Genomic DNA, 5,358 nt, shown 5'->3' on the forward strand with positions numbered 1-5,358 from the left:
CCAGGTGGTCAGTCAACGCCGACCCACACCTGGGTGAGAGGATGATCTCAGAGCAGGAAGAGTGGTGACCTGTGAACACTGCATAGCATACCCAAGGTCCTTACAGTAGGGGGGGCCTGAGGAACCACCCGAGTGGTCTCATGAAGCTGTGGTGACGCCATCAGAGGCGTGCTCATGGGAACAGCCCCAACTTTCTCAGGCTGTCTCCATACGGAAAGTGCTCCAGTCCCCTGATCATTCTCATGGCCCTCCTCTGGACTTGTTCCAACAGTTCCATGTCCTTTTTATGTTGAGGACACCAGAACTGCACACAATGCTCCAAGTGAGGTCTCACGAGAGCAGAGTAGAGGGGCAGGATCACCTCTTTCGACCTGGTGGTCACGCTCCTCTTGGAGCACCTTCCGTACGGAGACAGGCTGAGAAAGTTGGGGCTGTTCAGGCTGGAGAAGAGAAGGCTGTGTGGAGACCTCATAGCTGCCTTCCAGTATCTGAAGGGGGCCTACAAGGATGCTGGGGAGGGGCTATTTATCAGGGACTGTAGTGACAGGACAAGGGGTAACGGGTTGAAATTAAACAGTGGAAGTTCAAATTGGATCTAAGGAAGAAATTCTTTACTGAGAGGGTGGTGAGGCACTGGAATGGGTTGCCCAGGGAGGTTGTGAATGCTCCATCCTTGGCGGTGTTCAAGGCCAGGTTGGATGAGGCCTTGGGTGCCATGGTTTAGTGTGGGGTGTCCCTGCCCATGGCAGGGGGGTTGGAACTAGATGATCTCAAGATCCTTTCCAACCCTAACTATTCTATGATTCTATGATTCTGTGTTCAAGACTGTCTTTGAGCCAGCGCTGGCTCAAATCTCTGTCAGGTTGTGAAAGCAGCCCAGGTGCCAGTCTTTGTTGGTTGTGGTGGCATACTTCCCAGGAGAATCCTTGTGGCCTTTTTCACCCACACTGACAGCCTGTTGAGCTCTGGCTTTGTGCTGCGTGAAGCTGGAATATCTTTAGTAGAAGAAAGGCGGAGGAGGTGTCAGAGGTTGGGATGCAGGAGAAGTTTATTGAGACAAAAGCATGAAAACGTACAAGCATAAGGAGGAATAGAGCTGATATTCAAGTAGGGTGACCATGCTCTGAGGTCTTCTGTATGCAGTAGATTTTGTCAGAGCACCGAGGTCTTCCTGGCTTGCCTGGGGAGGAACCCAGTGGAGGTCCCCCGCTGCTGTTTGCCTGTGAGATGCTGGTGTGGCACAGAGTACTGCACACAGCAGATGGGGTGGTGCAGAGAAGGAATTTGGAGAAGAGCAACACATCCATGGGCCATGTTACCAGGCAGCCTTGGCAGGCCCTTTCCCTGCTTGCTTAGTGCCACAAGAGAAGGAGCTGTGGAAAGTGAACTGGTGTGCCAGCATTACCCCAGACGTGCATCCTCAATCCATGTCTTTGCTTCTAGAATGTAGGTGAGTGGTTTCAGGAATGTTGTCAATGTCCCTTAGCAGATGTTGTAGCCTCTTCCTGTGCCGTAGCAGCCCAGGCCTCCGAAGCCGTAGCCAAGGCCGTAGCCGAAGCCCCCAGAGGAGACGGGCACTCCCTGGGCGCTGAGTTCGCTGCCCACGGCAGCGGATGAGGAGGATCCGACGGCGGTGCTCTGGGGGAAGGAGGTGAGGATGGGTCCTGGCAGGGTGACCAGCACGGTGGAAGGCTGGATGACGACGCGGGAGTCCTCGCACTGCCTGACACAGGGCTCGTTGCAGCTGTTGGCCAGCGGGGTGGGTCCGCAGGGGCGGCAGAGGTCGTAGCAGGCCATGTCTGTGGTGTGGAGGGGCCCTGGCAGAGGAGAGGAGAGGAGAGAGGGTGTGGGGAGAGCGGAGGGCGTGGGGGTGCGAGGGGCGGTGGTGCAGGAGGGCGAGGCAGTGGGGAGGCTGGTGTGGGGCTGTGGGGCTGTGGTGCTGGGGAGGCATCAGGGGTGCTGAGGCTGGGGCAGAGCGTGCTGGAAGAGCCGGGCCAGGGGGGCAGGAGCAGAGGGCAAGGGGCTTGAGGCTCACCTTGTTGAGCGCGCAGGAGAAGGCGTCAGCAGAGGCGAGTGAGGGACAGAGGCGCTGGGCCGGCTTTTATGCTGGTCCTGGAGTGCCTGAGGGGGCTGAGACAGCATCTTTGTGCATGACAGCATGTTTGTGCAAGCAGCTGGTGTGTGTCAAATCCTTCCAAGCAATTAGTTGTGGTTGTGTTTTCCTTCCAAGAATTCTGAATGTTCATGTCCTCCTGTTGAGGACGTGTCCTGCTGTCCCTGGCGGTACGTTTCAAGTATTAGAGACCAAAGGCTTGGTGTTGATGGCGCATGTCAGGGCATTTGGCAGAACATGCAACAAAAGCATTGCAGAGGTGGTGGTGTCGTCAGTGATGTCATCCTGTGGCACTCGTGCTGCGTTGTGAAGAGGGGACCTCATGTCCCGGCAGCCCTGTCAGGCTGGTCTGGGCTTTGTAATTGTAGTGCGTGAAGGGCTGCCCCTTCCATTGCCTTCAGTCCCTCCCTGTCTTGCTGCCAGGTCACTAAGCCTGGCTTTAGGCGTTGCCTTTTGGGTGAGCTCTGTGGGTGTCCTGGTGCCCTTGTGCTTGTGAGGTTGTCCCTGGCTGTAGTGGGTTTACGTGGAAATGTTTTGGTAGCAATTATTCTGCTGTGTTGTCTTCCGTGAGAAGATGCCCGAAGCTTTCTCCAAGTCTGACAGAGCCTGTGAGAAAGACCCATGTAAGTTTGTGGAAGTCTGTTTTCTGTGGAAGAGGCCCCATGATGGAGCCGGGGAAGAGCGTGAGGGGGAAGGAAGAGCAGAGACAACGTGGGGTGAACTGACCACAATTCCCATTCCCATCCCTCTGTGCTATTTTGCGCAAGGGAGTAAGTAATTTCGAAGGGAAGATGAACCTTGATGAAGGGAGACGTTGGGGACAGGTGTTTTAAAAGTTGATTTTATTTCTCTTAATTCTTCTCTGACATTTAATTTTGATAAATGAATTTCCCTGAGTCAAGTCTGTTTTGCTGCCACTGCAACCTGGTGAGTAATCTCCATGTCCTTCTCTCTCCTTGGGAGCTTCTTCCCCTACCTGGTTGCGGAAAAGGAGTGATGGAGCCGTTCAGTGAGCGCTTGGTGGCCAGCCATGGTCAACTCACCGCAGAACTCCATCTTCACAGGAGAACAGGGTTACAGGCTTGTTCCTGCACTTGTTTCCAGTGACCCATGCAGGTCTTTGCTGAGCCATGGTGAGGAGGATTGTGACCTCACAGTGGGGTCTTTCTTTGTGACCTCAGAGTAGACGGATGTTGGCTTGGGGTCCCTGCAGAGGTGTTTCAGAAATACAGCAGCAGGCAGGATGTTCTGTCCGGAGACCCCTCGCACTGTTGGAGCCTGCAGTGATGAGGGGCTGGTGGCCCTCTAAGCATTCCACCAAAGCATCGTTTGTGGACCCCATAGCAAGGTGAGACCATGGCCTGGGGACTGTGACATGGGTGGGATGGGGAAAATGCAGCCAGAAGGTCATTGGAACAGGAACCCACACCTGAGTCAGGAGAGGTTCCCAGAGCAGGAGGCTGGTGACCTGGGCACCCTGCGTGGGATACCCGTGGTCCTCGCAGTAGTCGGTGGCACGGCCATGAGTTCCTGTGTAGTTGGCCCTGGGAACCCACCCGAACGGTCTCATGAGCCTGTGGTGCCATCACCACTGTCATGCGTAGGGAGACAATGTCATGTTCAATGATTAGTATGTGCCAGTGACGGGCTTGTGTCACATTCTGGAAGGCCTCCATGTGTCACTTTGTTTTGTTGCTGATTGTGGTGGTGTATTTCCTAAGAGAGACTTTGTGGCCCTTGTTCACTTGGCTCGATGGCCTGTTGAGACCTGGCGTTGTGCTATGTAATGTTGGAAGAGCCTTGGTAGATGTAAGGAAGAGGAGGTGTCACAGGCTTGGCTGCAGAAGAACTTTATTGAGGCATAAGAGTGAAAATGTACAAGCATGAGATGGTAGAGAGCTGGTCTAAGGTGTTGGTAGGATGACCATGCTCTGAGGTTTTCTGTTTGAAGTACATGCTGTCAGAGTAGCGAGGTCTTCCTGCCCTGAATTGGGAAGAGCCCACTTAAGGTCTCATGAATCTTTCTTAGCCTGTGAGATGCTGGTTGTGCCAGAGAGTACCTGACATAGCAGATGGAGTGATGTGGAGAAGGAAGTGGCAGAAGAGGAGGAAGTCAATGGGTGATGGTAACAGACAGGCTGGGCTGGCCCCTGCTTTGCTTCCTTTCTTGGTGCTTTGAGAAGAGGAGCTGTGAGGATCAAATCAGAAATAGTCCGGACATGTATCCTCACTCATTCTCATGGCTTCCATGGTGTGGGTGGCTGGTTCCAGGCATGCTGTCAATGACCCTTAGCAGATGTTGCAGCCTCTTCCTCTGCCGTAGCAGCCCAGGCCTCCGAAGCCGTAGCCAAGGCCGTAGCCGAAGCCCCCAGAGGAGACGGGCACTCCCTGGGCGCTGAGTTCGCTGCCCACGGCAGCGGATGAGGAGGATCCGACGGCGGTGCTCTGGGGGAAGGAGGTGAGGATGGGTCCTGGCAGGGTGACCAGCACGGTGGAAGGCTGGATGACGACGCGAGAGTCCTGGCACTGCCTGACACAGGGCTCGTTGCAGCTGTTGGCCAGCGGGGTGGGTCCGCAGGGGCGGCAGAGGTCGTAGCAGGCCATGTCTGTGGTGTGAAGGGGCCCTGGCAGAGGAGAGGAGAGGAGAGAGGGTGTGGGGAGAGCGGAGGGCGTGGGGGTGCGAGGGGCGGTGGTGCAGGAGGGCGAGGCAGTGGGGAGGCTGGTGTGGGGCTGTGGGGCTGTGGTGCTGGGGAGGCGTCAGGGGTGCTGAGGCTGGGGCAGAGCGTGCTGGAAGAGCCGGGCCAGGGGGGCAGGAGCAGAGGGCAAGGGGCTTGAGGCTCACCTTGTTGAGCGCGCAGGAGAAGGCGTCAGCAGAGGCGAGTGAGGGACAGAGGCACTGGGCTGGCTTTTATGCTGGTCCCCGAGGGGCGGGACAGGCTTTGCGCATGGCAGCATTTGTCAGCAAGCAGCTGGTGCGTGCCACAGCCTGGCAAGTCATGAGCTGGGGAGCGTTTTCCTTCCCACAGTGCTCTCTTTGCATGTCCTCCTGTTGAGGACGTGTCCATGTGGCCCTGGCGGCATCCTGCAAATGACAGTGTGCGTTTGGGATGATTTGCCTGGAAAGTATCTGTCAGGGTACTCTGCAGACATAGCCAGAGCGTTAGAGAGGTGGGGTGGTGTCAGTGAGGTCACTCATGTGGTGTGGTTTGTGGGTGCCTTGTGAAGAGGTTTTTCATGTCCTCATA

The 5,358-nt window shown here is 55.9% G+C and overlaps 2 pseudogenes across 2 annotated transcripts; both read right to left on the reverse strand.

Moving 5' to 3' along the window:
• Positions 1 to 1,482: 1,482 nt before the first annotated feature.
• LOC308217053 (feather keratin 1 pseudogene) lies at positions 1,483 to 1,797 on the reverse strand (annotated as a pseudogene). The gene has a single exon. The product of its transcript is annotated as a feather keratin 1 pseudogene (transcript).
• Positions 1,798 to 4,402: 2,605 nt separating this feature from the next.
• Positions 4,403 to 4,717, reverse strand: LOC308217813 (feather keratin 1 pseudogene; annotated as a pseudogene). Its single transcript has one exon. The product of its transcript is annotated as a feather keratin 1 pseudogene (transcript).
• Between the last annotated feature and the right edge of the window lie 641 nt (positions 4,718 to 5,358).

Source organism: Psittacula echo (genome assembly GCF_963264785.1).
Source record: "Psittacula echo genome assembly, chromosome: 2".
NCBI classification, from domain to species: domain Eukaryota; kingdom Metazoa; phylum Chordata; class Aves; order Psittaciformes; family Psittacidae; genus Psittacula; species Psittacula echo.